Here is a 17,431-nt window from a genome sequence, read left to right on the forward strand (position 1 = left end):
GCCCAATACCCTATTACTGTAGTACCTATGTGTCCACTTAGGTGCTGCTCAGTTAATACCAATTTGCTGGTGAGTATATGTGGTGCTTGTTTTTCCATTCTTGGGAAACTTCACTTAATAGTATGGGTTCCGGCTCTAACCAGGAAAATATAAGATGTGCTATATCACCGTTGTTTCTTAGAGCTGAATAGTACTCCATGGTATACATATACCACATTTTATTCATCCATTCTTGGATTGATGGGCACTTGGGCTGTTTCCACAGCCTTGCAATTATGAATTGTGCTGCTATAAACATTTGAGTGCAGGTGTCTTTCTTTTTTGTAGAGTGTCATTGGATCTTTTGGGTAGATGCCCAGCAATGGGATGGCTGGATCAAATGGTAGATTCACTTGTATCGCTTTAAGGTATCTCCATATTGCTTTCCACAGAGGTTGAACTAGTTTGCAGTCCCACCAGCAGTGTAGGAGTGTTCCTCTCTCTCCGCATCCACACCAGCATTATTGTTTGGAGACTTTTTGATAAAGGCCATTCTTACTGGAGTTAAGTGATATCTCATTGTGGTTTTGATTTGCATTTCCCTGATGATTAGAGATGTTGAGCATTTTTTCATGTTTGTTGGCCATTCTTCTATCTCCTTTAGAAAAAGTTCAGTAGATGGCGCTTGCTTGGAGGAACAGGCTATGCTGTTGTTTTTGTGTCCTGTTATCAGCTCTTGTTTCTGTAGGGAGGCACTTTAGTGCCTCAGGTGGTCAGTGGGGCCCTGGTACTTCCAGGTGTGTCCTTTTCTCCCCCTCAGTGAGGACTGGTCTAGGAGTGAGTCTGGGTGGAGCTGGGTTGGGTAAGCCTGCCCGCAGGCACCACCAATGCCATTAGCAGGGGTCAAAGTTCTGTTCTCTGCTTCCAGGAAAAGCTGTCGGGGAGGGGCTGGAATGGCCCCACTCAGCCAGAAAGTCTGCGTGTGGGGGTGGGGCTGTCTGAGACCCGCAGTCTGGAGCGAGCCTGGTTTCTTTCCACCCTCCCCAACTCCACAGCTACTCCTGGGCCTCTGCCAGCAGGCCAGACCACACGCCACCAGGCCTCCCTGGACTGTGATGCCGGCAGGGAGGTTCCCTGTGCAGGAACGCCACCTGGGCTGGGCGTATGGCCTCCTTTTGGGAGGAGGGTTGCCCTCTAGGACGCTGATCTGCCCCTGAAGGCACACACACCTCAGTAGGCTGTTCACGTATATCCCTTCTGTGCCTCGGGCAATGCAAGACCTCAGTGCACGGGATCTGGTCTGCAGGTCCGACCTCTGGGTCCCAGAGTTCAAACTGTATCCCCACCAGGGAGAGGAGTGCCGGTCCCAATTCACCCACAGGGAGCCCAAGCTGGGTCTATGTCTCTCAGCCTCAGGGTCTGCCCCGTTCTCCTGGGATCACTGTGCCAGCAGCACCTGGGAGGGCTGGCAGGTAGGGAGCTCACAGTCTGAGTTCCCCTTAGTCGGCTGTAGGGTCCCAAAAGGGAAGGTCCCGTTCCCTGAAGGTGCCTCCGGCTGGTGGCTATATTGTCTCTTTGGGCAGCTGCGGGTAGGGTCGGGGGAGGGGAGAAGGAGGCAATATGGCGCCTGCCGCGTGGCTCGGGTCTGTGCACACAGAGGTGCCCCGAGGGATTTGGGAGCCTGGTGCCACGTCTGCTACAGGCTCACCACTAGCTGGCAGTGGCCGTCTCTGGGCTGGTGTCTGCAGGTCTCTCCACCTGCTGGGGAGCCCACCAGCAGTCCCAGATGCAGGGAATGGGAAACGGCATATCCACCTACCCTTCCCGCTGGTCTCTGGGCTGCTCCAGCGGTCTCAGCTTCCAGTTCTCCTCCGTAAGCTCCTCCCGTGGAGTCTCCCGGGGTCTCAGGTACCCCTCCTTCCAGCCCTCGTCCGCTGTATGCTCGTCTTCTTGCTTCTTTTTTCTAATTCCTGCTAGAATCTGTCTTTTCTGCAGAGACACTTTGTCTGGCCTTGTTTCTTGTCCGCCATCTTGATCCTCCCTCAGTGCTGTATTATTAATACTATTTTTTGTTTTGTTTTTTGTGAGGCAGAGTAAGACCAGCTTGTGTATACACTGCCATTTTGGAACCAGAAGTCAAAAAAATACATCTTTTTAAAAATCTTTTTTAAAGAACTTGACCCAAAACAACAAAGCTACTCATTTTTAAATTAAAGCAGTATCTTACCATATTCATTTTTAGATCCTCCAAAAGCTTATGCTACATGTAATTTTACCTTAGTGGCAAGGGTTTCTTTGGTATGTTTTATTTTTCTTCTCAACTATCATAATAGGAAATTCTCTGTTATACAAATATAATTTGCTTATAATTATTGATATTTTTCACATTATATAACATATTTATAAGACATGTTTTTTTAATGAACCATTTTAGGTAAATTTATCCTTTTGCCTCTAAAATTAATGCTGTTTTGCTATATACCTAATTTTTTATTTAACAAACATACACTGATAATTTACTTGGTACTCTAGGGCATACAAACATTAATAAAACAGGATCCCTAGACCTTAGAGAGTTTAGTGGTATGTACATTTTTAAAATGTGTCTAATTAATAAGTATGCAAAGTTAAAAGTATGTATAAAATACTATATGATTTCAGAAGAAAGAGACTTGCTATTGTTTGTTGAGAATTCAGGAAGGCTTAATAAAGGAAGTGTTATTTGATCTGATCTGGGCTTAAGTGGTAGATAGATGTTGAATACATGGAAATGGAAAGTTATTCTAGGCAAAAAGAAAAATGTCAGTAGGGTCATATAGGCAAAGATGTATAAGCAGCCTGACTGGAGAATAAACACTGTTTTAGAGTCCCTTGAGGACATGGCAATAAAGAAAATTAAAGATGACAGAGATAAACTTTTTCAGTTTTTAAAAATAACAGGCAGGAAATAGCTAAAATAAAGATTCAACTTTGTATCTTATATTTTTAAATATTGCCACTTACATATATTAAACCAATACTTACACAGGATCTGTATCTCATAAAAAAAAAGGAACATTTAAATGAAGTTCAGACCCAAGAAACATTCAAGATTATAACTTATCCATTATCTTCAGATAGCAAGGGAAATGTTATATCAGATATGAATATTTTTAAAAAATTATAGTGAAATAATAAGCTGCTAAAGTTGAAACAGATAACCAGTTCTCTCAGGCTGACTGAGAAAACTGAAGGCCAAAATGTGCTACTTTTCAACTTGTGGCTGCAGTCTAAGCAGAAAGAAATGACAGCACATTAGTCATATTATGTGGTACAATAATGGCTGTAGGGTGGGGTTATTATTAAATGATGGTATCTTTGGAATTGTTTGACTAATGCTGTAAATTATCTCTGTGCTGTACAAAGTGTTACAGTGTAAAAATTTTTTATATCTTTGGATTGCAAAGGATTAGCAATAGCTCTACAAAGCAACTAATTTAGAAGGATTTGAAATGAAGAGCAGACTGAAGTTATTCATGGCTATTCATAGTATTAAACTTGATACACTGATAGAGGCAGTAAAGAATTTTAGACAGGTACACTTGCATAGATCTCTAAATCCAATTTGTAATATACATCTAAAGTCACTCACAAAGACATTTATAAAACAGAAATGCAATGAAGGAAATGAAACATTTCTAAGTAACACAAAGAAAGTGAGAAGACGGAGTATTTCTATCAGTGATCACAGGGACCACACATAAAATCTGTCATGGGAAAACATTTCCAGTTTGGAAGAAAACAGTTGAAAAATGAAAATAATAAAAGAATTCAAGCAAATAATTTTGTCAGTGTGGCTTAAAAGAATAAAAAAAGACCACATTTTTCACAAAGGTTTGAAACTCCTACAATAAATCCTATACACTTTTGTTTTCTTTCCTTTTTTTTAACCTAAATCAATAACATTTGTTATTTCATCTTAATACAAAGCCAACATTTATGTTTTAGAAATCCAGAAAAGAAAAGAAAAATCCTTCTGAGTTATTTGGATTGATAACTTTACAAGCTTATAAACTTTTATAGCAAATTTAAAAGAAATGAAAAGGTTAAGGAGGTAATATAGAAAGACAGATTCTTACACATTTTTTTAGTGTGACGCCGGCAACAGTTGCTTCTAAGAGATATAACACCTTTCTAAAGCTTATTAATGCCTACACTGAAGGCATTAAAAATATACTATCAGTCTAAAGAATGTAAGTATGCTTCCTATTGTCAACATATAACACAATAAAGAGAGATGGAAATAACTTAAACCAAATGCAAGATGGCATTTAATTATGTAGAGCTTTGTTTGAAGGGCTCTGATTATGTGTGTCTGCAAATCCTTTCAGTCTAACCAAACCTAAGAACAAATAGCTGAAACTTACTTGATAATATTACTGACTCTGACATAATTTTAAATTAAAAATGGGTGATGAGATGTTTTAAGAATTTAAAAATGGTGGAGAGCTTACAAATGAATTCTTTAGTTCAGCAGTCCCCAGGCTTTTTTGGCACCAGGGACTGGTTTCATGGAAGACAATTTTTCCATTAATGGGTGGAATTGGGGGAGGTGGAGCTCAGGCAGCCCAGTTTCTAACAGGCCACAGACTGGTACTGATCCGTGGCCTGGCGCTTGGGGACCTCAGCTTTAGTTGTATATTCTCGAAGGTTGTTGATTTTCTCTTGCTGTTGTTGCCAAGATCCATTCAAGTTCATATGGCAACAATGTTTATGATGCCTGAAAAAGCCCCTTTATTGTGACCCAAGGTTTGCAAGATTCATTGCGTTTATTCCTTCCACATTTTTAGGTAGTATTTCCCATGTTCTTTGCCATCCTAGATTCTGTGGAAAAACCAAACAAGCTCAGGCCTTTCTTCTTTTGAAGGCTAATCCTTTTCCCCTTAAAATAATTTCCTGTTTCCTTAAGATATTTTACCTTGCAGCAGTCAATATAAGGATTTTTTGGTTTTAAAACAAGTCTAAACTAAGACCTATGAATTTAAATTTCAAACCAAGTTCCATTAGAGAAAAAACAATCTGTTTCAAGTTAAGAAATAATATTTAATATCCTGCTTGTAAGTATAAGACAACAGTGTGGTATAGCTGTGTAGATAGCTGTAGGTAAAAATATAGACTATCCTTAGAACATTGCCTACCATGTCAGTAATACTGTATTATTTCATATTAAGTTCTCAGAGCCTGAAAATAATATCCAAATGAATGTCTTAGCTCAGGTTGCTATAATAAAATACCATAGACTAGGTGGCTTAAACAGACATATATCTCTCATAGATCTGGAGGCTGGGAAGGCCAAGATCAAGGTGCTGGTGGATTCAGTTCTTGGTGAGGGCACTCTTCATAGTTTGTACAATGCAGCCTTCTTGTAGTACCCTCACAAGGCATAGAGGAAGCTCTGGTTTTTCTTCCTCTTATGGGCATAATCCCAACATGGGGGCTCCACCTTTGTGACCTCATTTAAACCTAATTACTTCTCCAAGACCCCAACTCCTAATATTATCACATTGGGGGTTAAGGCATTCACATATGAATTTTGGAAGAACATAAACATTCAGTCCATAACACCAAATATATAGTTTTGAGGCTCCTTAACTTCTCTATTCTCCAAATTTATTGTACTCCAATAGCATTCAAATCTAAGGTGTATCTGAATTTTATGTTTTCTGTTTAAATGGAATTTTGAATAAAATAGGTGGTACTTTGGGGAAAAAACATAATATTATAAAGAAACATTATAAATAAATGTAGCAGGTTAATGTAATTTAGAAAATAATTATCTAAAAGTATTAGTTTTCAAAAATATTTTACAAACCTCCCCTCTAATTTCTTGACAAAGAGAGCAAATCAAGAAACTCAACATTCTTTGCTAATCATTTAAACAGATTATTTTTCTGGAAAACAGAGAATTTATATGACAGATTTGTTAAAAATTATAAACATGTCTATCATATGTCTAGAAACATTAAATTGAAAAGTCAATTATTGTTACATTTAACATTGTATTGTTTTTAATCCTTAGGATATGTACTATTTTCCAGATAAATGAATTGGTTAGAAAGGGATGACTCTGAATCTGAAGATTACTGACAGCTAAAAATAAAACTCTAATACTGAGTGAATTCTGTGCTTGATATTGACAGCAGCTTTATATTAGTAGAGAGTATATTATTATAATTACTTTGTCAGACTAAATATTCAGAATTATGTGGATATCACTTTTTATTGTATCTATGATCATTTTCAGGCCCTGGAAAATCAGATAGCATAATAAAAACAAGAAAGTGAGAAGAATCAGTGTAATATTGTCTATGAGCAAGGTCAAAATGTTTATCCCTTTTATTAAGGAAAACTTAGTAATTCCTTTTATTTCTCTTCTATCCTTCATTTTCTCTCTCTGTTTCCTTATTACCCTTCTTTCTATCATAGAGATAAGCTGGCATTTTTTTTAAATTTCAAGAAATAAACACAAATAGTTAAAAGCAAGTTGGGAAAAATATCTTACCAATAGGGCCACATTTGAAAACAAAATATGTAAATGTGCTTTAGTAAGAATGTTTCTTTTTAAGTTTTATTTAACAAATATTATTGTCTCTAGTATTTTCCAGGTTCTAAGTGTTTTTAAAATATTGACTCATTTAACCCTTATAAGGCCAACAACATTATTATCATCCCCAATTTTTAGACATAAGGAAACTGAGGCATAGAGAGGTAAGTACCTTACACAAAGTCACAGAACAAGCAAGTGATGGAAAGAAAGATTATAAATGAGAAGATTTGGGGAGAATTTGGAAACTTTTTTTCCTTTTTAAAGTTCTACTTTGTTCTATAAATGAAATTACATTTCAACCTTTATTACAAAGTGATTTTTTATTACACTTGGCTTTTTAAAGTTTTAAATTTTTTATTCTCATAAAATAGCATATCTATTAGCTTAAATTACAGGGCAGCTCACTCCCTGTGCTTTTCTGTCATCCACACTTGAGAATACTCTGACCCAAAGAGGGTGAAACTCTCATGACTCCAGTTTCCTTTAATTTAGGAACCATGGTCATATCGGTATCTCATTCTCCCAAACTCCCTACTGTCTCTGAAAAATCCTTCTATAGGAACAACTGCTGGCCTCAGCGAGGGCTTACACTTTGGCTTACTTTAACTCCTGAGAACTGAAAGAGTGGTGGGGATAAGGCAGTGGGGTGGGTGAGGGGAAATAATTAAATCATTTTTATAAAAGTAGCACACTTCACAAAGTTTCCTATTTTCAGTTTCCAACAAAGAATAAAAATAGCAGCCTCCCCCCCTCCCCCAAAAAATTTACATGGTACCTCCTACATAACAGGTACAATGCTAGTACTGGAATTACAAAGATAAGTAAGATACAATTACTGTCCTAAAGGAAATATAGCAAACAACAAAATACTAAATCTTATGAAGAATTTATATTCTTCAAAAATTTCTAAAAGTAAACAATAATTTCTCTGAATATGATCATTTCAAAACTAATGACTGCCAGACTTTTAAAAACATATTTGTAGAATACCATATAAAAATTCAAAAGGAGATTTTTTTTCCAGATTTGTACAGGATTATTATGCTACTTGGAAATAATTTCTTGGAAATAATTATGAGTCATTAAAATTTCTGGGTGAAGTTTGAATTGTTTTAAAAAACCAAGTTCAGCTTATTTACACTTCTAAAAAAGCAACATATTATCCTAATTGTAAACAGAAAAAGGTGAGGGAGGAGGAAGAAAAGACAAGGAGGGGAATAGGGAGGGGAAAATAATATTCTCTCTGATATAAAAGAATAAAGGAGCAACAGGAAGGATTTGTTTACATAAAATATTGTATCTCATTTTAATTTAGTGCACTCCGTGGTACCCTACAGACCTGAGAGAGGTAGGATGATTTCATCCGGCTAGGTGTTGCTTTGATAAACTGTTTTCTCTTTTCAAATCAGTGAATTACCAAATGTCTGTTTCAAGTAAAAAGTTGTATTCTTCCCTTACCGAAATGAATCAGGGCCTTCCCTATATCTCTAATACATTATCAGAAAGGTAACTTAAGCCTGGGAGACCAGTTGGTAGACCCACCATATATCCAAAATGTTTAAAATGATTTTTATAAAAGTAAGTTTATTTCTAGAATGGGAAGAAATATGTGAGAAATAAGAGTGAGGAAGGAAAAGGCCAAAAAAGAGAAGCAGGAAGTAAATGAATAAGCATTGAAAGTATTCTTTATGAATATCTAAACATTATTCTAAAATAACAATTAAATATCATCTTAATTTATAATTCATATTATCTTATGAATTTCTTCATAAGAAAATCTGGTATATTGAATATCCGTTACATTAGGCAAAATGTCAGTCTTAGCAGCAAACGTGACAGCATTAACCTTCATGTGTTATTACTCTTGCCAGTTCTTGCATCACCACTTAAGGATCCCTATGTCTATGAAAACTGCATAGCCATGTTTTGTCATTTATTTTTCTGAAGAAGAAATATAATTTGGGCCTTAGGAATGGATAATACAGCCACATCGGACTGTAAAACTAGGTCTAATACTAACTAAAGAGTGAATATCATAGAACAGTTAACAAACTCTTTTAACCTAAATTATTTAATGTGATTTTCACAACTCTGATGGTAAGTACTAATATTGTGTTATCTCAATTTTTTAAGTGAGGAAATTGAAGTTTGGGGGGGATCAAGGACTTGCCTAGGTTCACTTCACTAGTGAAGAGCAGGACAACACTCAACTCCCATTTCTGGACTCTAAGCTGTTTGCTCTTTCCATCACATCACCATCCACCCTCTAAAAAATATATGACTACAGAGGAACAGCTGTTTATGATGATTGGCAGCTTAGAGAATAGCACTAGTATGTCACAAAATTTTACCAGGGTATTAAAATTTGTAATAAAAACAAACCTTCCAAAATTGCAGAATAAAAAAGTTTACACCTAATAGGGAGACACTCTTCCAAAAACTTGATGAAAAGTTTATGTAGACAATTGGAACCTTCCAGCTCCTCTGATGGCTTGACCTCACTAAAAATAATCAAGCCCTCTCCCCTGCAGATGCTTTGCTGAGGCCCAACTGGCAGTTAGAGAAATAGCAAAACTGGGCTTGGCTGATTTAGTGCTGGGCTAAGAGAAAACCCGGGTTTGAGGTCATTGATGTGGGAAAGAGGAATGGATTGAGAGTCAGAGCACTCAGGTCCTACTCTCAGTTCATATACCAACTAGCTCTATATGACCTCAAACACATATTAAAACTTTTTATGATTTTGTCACTAACTATATCCTTTCTTAATTACCTCACAACATGACGACTTAGTGAAGAGTCTTTCAAATTATGGTCCTCAGACCGCTAGTCTCAGAATCCCTGAGAGGATCTTGTGTAAATGCAGATTCCTAGGCCCATCCCAGACCTACTAAATGAAAGTGGCCTGAGCTGAATCCAGGAAAACACAGATACACTTTCAATGTTTGCACACTTAAAATTTGCAAACCACTTTGAAGATTTTTGGAATAAACCATGCATAATTTTGACCCTAATCCCAACATTTATTGGAAAATTACTTTACCTTTCTCTCTGAGGAAGTTACAAGCACAAGCCTTTTCCTCGTCACACCCAGCCAGCTCAACCTCTCTGGAGCTTACTTTTCCAACCTGTAAAATGGGTACGGCAACTTGTAACTTATTCGGTGGATATGAAAAATAAATGAGATAATGCATTTATATCATCAATGTGCCTAACAGACTTTCCTAATACATAATAATAAATATTGAAATTTTTGAATATTGAAATATCAAAAATACATAAAAAATAAATTTCCTTTGTAATAACAGATAATTATCATAATGATAACAGATTTTATTCAACACGTAACTATATGTAGTACCAGGCACATTCCATATATTAATTCATATAATTATCATAATAATCCTATGAAGAAGATGCTATTATTATCCTAAGTTTCTCTCCAGAAGATGATTCTGGGGCATAGAAAAATAGGTCACTTGTATAAGGTCGCACAAACAGTAAATGATAGCATCACAAAGCCCTTAGTGTGATTCTGACACAAGATAAAGTTTGAGAATTGCTGCCTTGGATCACTACCATCATTACTGCCTTCAAGAAATATGTGGCAGAGATTCATTCCACTAAGTCAGAATCTATGGAGTGGGGGCCACATGATTTGGTACATACCACATTTTGAGATTCACTGCCAAATTCAGAGACTAAAAGAATTATATTCCCTAGGTATTTTATTTAATTAATGTTATCTCCTCCTATGTCAGTATTAAACTATTTTAATTATTACATGCTTAAAATATGGTTAAATGTCTATTCGTATTCTTTGGGCCAGATACCTGAAGGTGAAGAGAAGAAATAATTTAAATTCACAAACTCATGAAATGGATAAGCACTTAGCATATTCACCAAACTCTCAGAATAATACAACTAGAATCTTAAAAATAAGGTATAATTTACACACAAAATTTATATTTTAAGTATATAATTCAATCATTTTTAGTAAATTATAGAGTTGTTCACCACCTCTACAATCCAGTCTTAGAACATTTCTATCACCACAAAAACATTTTCCCGTCTGCTGGTGGTTTATGGTTTGTTACAGAGAACATATGAGTACTTTACATGATTTCAGTCCTTTTAAATGTATTCAGATATGTTTTATGACCTAGCATGTGGTCTATTTTGGAAGCTGCTCCAAGTGTGCTTGTGTACTATGGGACTTCTGCTTTTGTTTGGTGGAGTGTTCTATAGAAGTCAGTTAGGTTTAGTTGGCCAATAGTGTTAAGTGATACATAAGATATCCTTGCTGATTTTCTACCTAGTTGTTCTATCAATTATTGAGATTGGGGTGTTGAAGTCCCTGACTATTATTATTTGTCTATCTCTTCAGTTCTGTTATTTATTACTTCATGTACCTGGGGAAATCTGAGTTATATATATTTTTATAGTTGTCTATTTTCCTGTTGAATTAACACTTTTATCATTATTAAATGTTACTCTTTGTCTCAAGTATCTTTTTTTGTCTCAAAGTATATTTTGTCTCATATTAATATATTCACTGTAGCTCTTTTATGGTAACTGTTTATAAGATATATCTTTTTTCTACCTTTTCAGACTATTTGAGTCTTTGAGTCTAAAATGTGTTTCTTATAGATAGCAGATAGTTGCATCTTGTTTATTTTTCTAAATCCAGTCTGACAATCTCTGCCTTTTGGTTAGAACATTTAATCTATTTACTTATAATGAAATTACAAGTTAAGTATCCCTAATCTAAAAATCCCAAATCTGAAATGCTCCAAAATCCAAAGTTTTTTAAGTGCCAAGACGATGCCACATGTGGGTCTTCATTCTGAAGGCTCCTGTGTATATACATTAAATAAATTTGTGTTTTTCTCCTATTAATCAATCTGTCTCATGTCAGTGATTTTTCACCTTTAGGGGGGCCAGGGGGATTGCTCCCTACAATATCTACTGGAAAATGGCCATTTTTGTGGTAATATTTAAAAGCCATATAAAAATATCATCATATTTTACTCTTTCTAAAGTATTAAATAATTGGCACTGCTTAACTTAGTATGATAAACATAGATATATTTTAATATTTTATTAAACATTTAAAATATTTTATCCATATCATGCATTGAGGGCTTAAAATGTGCTATTCCAAAAAAGTATAATCTGTATCAGTACTTATACTTTAAGAGTTGTCATAATTTATTCATATATTAAACATAAAAATTATTATTGGAACATTTACAATGTGTTAGTCTTCTATTTAAATTCATCACAAATGAGGAATATTAATAATCTGACAAAACAATAAACTTATAAATTTACTTCACCATAAGGTAAATGGCCTTTAAAATGAGAATAATTCATTTATTCAAACTTATTTCCAATGAATAAGTTGGTAGAACTCATAGGTAGTTTGAGATTTAAAATGTTATAAGCCAAAAGATTAAAAGTCTTATAACTGTAATTATAAAAGTCTGATAACTGTAATTCACACGCTATTATAAGGCAGTATGGAGGCTACAGAGATTCAAATGCCAGTTGACTGACAAAAAGATATATACTGCCAGTATACAAAGAGTAGAAAAATTGGTCCAATACCTAGTCAAAATGTGAATATCAATATTGTTAACATAAAAAGTATTAATAAATCCATTAATTATAGCAAAAATACTATCAAAAAGATATCTATGACAATTAAGAAACCTGTAACAGCTGAATCAACTTATTTCTCATTTCTCCCTGGAGAAATGCTTGTTTCCACAGATGCTCATTACCCATCCATTTACATATTATTTTCTTAGAAAGAAGACCAAAAAAAAAAAAAAATCAGAAAAGAGGACTCCAACATAATTAATAATAGAAATTACTTTTGAAAGCAAATCTGACACTGGAGTCCTAATCTAACACTTTATCAAACTCCACCAATTCTTGTTTGAAGGTAAACTGCAACATCATTTCATAGAATGCTTACTAACAAAATTAGCTAGGATAAATGGCAATGTTAATAGCCATAATAAATAAATAAATATCATAAATTGCTAACTACTTTCTGTCAACAAAATAGGGTTATTTAATAATTGTCTTAGTATGGTTGTGTTGCTGTAAAGGAATATCTGAGACTGGATAATTAAAAAGAAAAAAGTTTTACTTGGCTGACAGTTCTTCAGGCTGCACAAGAAGCATGGCACCAACATCTGCTTCTGGTAAGGGTCTCAGACTGTTTTAATTCATGGTGGAAAGCGAACCAGCATGTGTAGGGATCACATGGCAAGAGAGGAAACAAAAAGGAGAGGGGAGAGGTACCAGGCTCTTTAACCACCAGCTTTCATAGAAACTAACAGAGTGAGAACTCACTCATTACCATGAGGAGAGCACCAAGCCAATCATGAGGGATTTGCTCCTATGATCAGAAACATATTCCACTAGGTCCCACCTCCAACACTGAGGATTAAATTTCAACATGAGATCTGGAGGGGTCAAACAACCCAAACTATAGCAATAATGCTCCCAAAATACAGTAAGTAGTATCAGTAATGAGTTGTGCTTTACATCACATCACCCAGCTTCATTAGAGAATTCATTACAAGGTAGGTTTAAAACTAGGCATAGAACATGCACCTTTCTTTCCTTGGTTTAAATGGTTAATTAATATTATAATTACTCAAACGAGTACTCAATCTATTAAGGCAATGCCATGATTTTAGGACTGCTGTTGTTCTCAACTTTTTTTTTTCTTTTCTTAATGGAGGCTCAATCAGGTTGGGTTCAGGGGGAACTGAACCCAACCAATCCAGTGAACCAAATAATGTTTAGTGACTTAAAAATAATTGAAAAACCAAAAATAACAGCCAAATTATAAAACCTAGCAATTACAAAAGTACAAAACAATGCACAATGTAAAACCTCACATAATTCTAAAAATGTAGTAAGTAGAAGAATAGCAATAATTAATAATAATTAACATCCTGATGTAACATTGGTAATAAACTGTCAGGAATGCAGCCTTCTTGAATATTATGGGAATTCCAAAAGCCTGCATGTGTGCATATAGAACAATAGTTTACAAAGTTGTGAAGAATTGGTGGCCCTAGACAATTTAATGGAGTACTGAATGGGATCCACAGTTATTTGTAGTAATACAATAATTTTAGTCTATGAATACCAAATTTAGTAAGCCTTAATAACTCACTCAGCAGGTTACTACCAAAAAACCTTTAGTTGTCAGTAAAAATGAGTCAATAAAATTGGGTTTATTCATATGTAAGTACAGAAAATGAGCCTTGCATATTTCCACGAGGAGTCTCAAAACCCATGAACTTGCTTTAGAGATAAAATGATTTATGGAACGCAGCATCTAACATAGAGATAAACAATCTAGTGGATGGACCTACAATATACAGAAAGAAAACAAGCAAGTGTGATTAATATTTAATTTTTAAAAAATATATATTAAATACAATCTCACTCATCTGATATAATTTGTGATAAACTACTTATACTTTTAAACAGTATGGATTCATTTCTTAAATCTCACAATGAATCTATTCCCTTAATCACTTCAGTGAAGTTATTTAAATTGCTTTAGATTAATGGAAACCTCCCTAAATTATCATAAAAGCACCATTTCAGTTGTCTTCATTGATTTTTAGATACATTAATTTGTTAAATCAAGGATACATCAGTTATTTTTATAAGTCACACTTAAACATTCCAAATTTTTTATCAATTTTAGAAATAATTTGAGTTATAAACGTAACAAACCTATCAATATTTGTATTTCTATTAGGAGAAAGGATAAAAGTTATAGTGTGTGGTGCACATTGTTCACTGTGTTAGGGTCAACTAATGCAGTAGCATACTCAGAATTTGATAGACTCTTGAGAAAAGGCCTGCTGAAAATATGAGATAAATAAGTTTTGAGATAATCACTTTAGAAATGAAAGCACTGATGGGTACCTTTTTTTTTTTTTTTTTTGAGACAGGGTCCTGCTCTGTTGCCTACACTAGGAAGCAGTGGCATCTTTAGAGCTCACTGCAACCTCAAACTCCTGGGTTCAAGCGATCCTATTGCCTCAAGCCTCCCAAATATCTGACACTGCTATCACATCTGGCCAATTTTTGTACTTTTTGTAAGACAGCGCTATGGTGCTCAGGCTGGTCTCAAACTCCTAGCCTCAAATAATCATCCAGCCTGGGCCTCCCACAATACTAAGATTACAGGTGTGAGCAATCACTCTCTGCACACTGTGCATTTTAAATGGCATGGTGGGGTTGGGAGTGGCTCAGGGATAGAGGATTCAGTGAAACAAGGGAAACTGAGTGTAAGGAATTTCAGCGCGGTGAGAAGAAAAGACAGAGAGGGAGAGAGTTGGGGGCCAAACCATGAGGCTTTATTATACACTCGTGGAGGAGGTTCTGGGGTCAAAAGAGAGGAGGGCCCCAGAAGTCACGCCCCTTTGAAGGGGCTGAGGCCTTTTATATCCTTTGGGCCTGGGTAGAAACTTTTGGCGGGAAGAACTGGGGATTTTCCATTGTGACCTTTCATTGAGGAAAGGAGGGACTGGAAGTATTTGTGGAATCCAGGAGCCAAAACATTCTTATCCAGGTGGACATCTGGGTGTGGATCCTCTCAGTGGGGCCTGGCAGTTTTGTCCTTGGCAGGTCTGATCTCAGGAGCCTTTTCTTTTTTTGAACTAGGGAAGGGAGGAGGCCTGCCACCAGCCTTACACTGAGGAGATGCAAAAGGAGATTGAAAAAATTCTGGCATCTTCCAAAAGGCAACATTAAAGTATTTGTTGAAACAATTTTATCCTTAATTCTAGTCATTTCTGATTTACTGATTTTTAACAGGTAACGTGAAGAATAGAAATTACTTCATAATCATTGAAATATACAGTATACTTTGTATTACAGCACCCTCTACCACATGATCATATACAGAATACATTCATATTGACCAGTTACTTTAATGTGTGAATATTCAGTTATGTAGCTCTTTCCGGGATTTAGGACTTAGTTTATTACTTCCCAGCCATGAGGGTTAAAAATTTTCTTGTTTGTCCAGTTTAAGTTTCATCAGTATAACTTAGTACTATCTTTCCTGCGACAGCAGAGACATTATTGACAAAGCAATCCTGAACTCTAAATTATTCCATGTGTGGTCCCAGCATCAACAACATCAATATCACCTGAGAACTTACCAGACCTATAATTATGTAACTCTACTCCAAGACCTTTCCTCTCAGTTTTAAAGTCGGGGGTTGAGGCTCAACAATCTGTGTTCTAAGAAGCCTCCCAGAGAATTTTGATATGCACTCAAATTTGAGAACCACTGCTATAAGAGAAATGCCCAATGGAGCAGTCAAGTAAATATATGTTAATATCTGAATACTCAGGGAAATGTCACTAACTTTCACTATATATTTTGATACCCAAAGCACAATTCCAATAAAACACTGGAAACAGTACCTAATATTGTTAGGCCTACAAACTACGAGGAAAATCTAAGTTTACAAGCAAGAACTCATTAGAGTAAAATTTATGTCCATTTTACTAATTTGTGGGGGAATCATTTACTATCTAAAAGAAATATGCCATGCAAACATACTATATTTAGTTGGAGCACTTCTGAGGCTACTTTCCCGGTTTTTAGCTTGTTTTAAAGTAAACTTCCTACTAAGTTCCTGCCTCTCAATGGGTTCCTAACACCACTTTCATCGGTGAAAGGAAACAAAAAGCTTTTGCAGCAGAGGCCAATCTAAGTCACAAAGCCTGTACCATCTTTCTACCAAAAGAGAAATGGAGGCTCCCAGTCCCCACAGACGAAAGAGTCGATGTGGGGATGACTGGGAGTGGTCCAAGAAGAAAGCATAGAAGAGGGGACCGTTTTTCCCGGGCTTAAAAACCAGAAAAAGAATGCGCTTTCCCCTCCATTTTGGGCTTATAAAGCTCCTCATATGAGCGGCTTCCGCTTCTGAGTCAGCGCAGAGTACCTCCCGCGCGGGAACTGGGCTGGGCGGAGACTCAGGTCCCCCTACCCACCTCGAGGGCGGGAGAATGGAAAGCCCGGGCCGCGAGTTCTCTGGAAGGTTCGGAGAGAAGGGCGCGCGCCCCCTTCGTGGGCGACGTGAGACTCGGCACCAGATGGCGCTACCGCACCGAGAGCTAGAGCCTGGGCCACTGGGGAGAGGGAAAGAGGCGTAACCGGATCCTTTCCTCTGAGCCCGTCGCCGGAAATGCTCGCAGGCGCCAGCCTCTGGTCCCGGATATTAAGACTTCTGGTGTTTTCCCGCGTGAGGGCGGGGCTAGAACCGGAACCGAGCGGCAACCGTCCGGCCTCGGGGCGGAAGCCCGGGGCGGCGCCTGCGGGCGCTGGTTGCTGGTGCGCGCGCCTTGTGTGGGCGGGAGCACAGGAGTGGGCGGGGGCTTCACGAAGCGCTTGCGCACGTTGGGGACGTAGTCACGGCCAGCGTGTACGTCTGTCTCCATCTTTGCACGTTGGCTGGCCCGGCTAGGCGGAAATGGTGGTGTGATGGGTTTTGTCTTAACTCCCGCCCACAGGGTTTGGGTTACTGGCTGTGCGTCAGTTTTCTGGAAATCTTTGTGGAAAGTTAATGGTATATGAGGTAAAAACTCGAGCTGTATTTTCCTCTTAGTCGTAAGTGATCCAAATGCTTGCTGGGCGCGGTCCCAGCGCTGGCATGGACCCAGCCTAAGTCTTTCTGAACCAGCTTGGTCCACCAGGTCTGTTTGTTTCTGTCAGGCCGGCAAACAGACTATTTGTGTGGACCCGGCAACATTTTATATTATTTAAGGAAGCATGTCTTCCGGGTTTTTGTTTTTAGCAGTGACTCTGTT

The 17,431-nt window shown here is 37.0% G+C and overlaps 1 long non-coding RNA gene across 1 annotated transcript in view; it reads right to left on the reverse strand.

Annotated features, from left to right (window-relative positions):
- LOC142874900 (uncharacterized) overlaps positions 1 to 16,835 on the reverse strand; it is a 181,271-nt gene extending 164,436 nt beyond the window's left edge. The window contains exons 1-2 of the long non-coding RNA XR_012922480.1: positions 16,616 to 16,835; positions 9,606 to 9,690 (exon numbers count right to left, since the gene is read on the reverse strand). This is a non-coding gene — a long non-coding RNA (uncharacterized LOC142874900). The remainder of the gene's footprint in view (positions 1 to 9,605; positions 9,691 to 16,615) is intronic.
- Positions 16,836 to 17,431: the final 596 nt, after the last annotated feature.

Source organism: Microcebus murinus, chromosome 13 (assembly GCF_040939455.1).
Source record: "Microcebus murinus isolate Inina chromosome 13, M.murinus_Inina_mat1.0, whole genome shotgun sequence".
NCBI lineage: Eukaryota > Metazoa > Chordata > Mammalia > Primates > Cheirogaleidae > Microcebus > Microcebus murinus.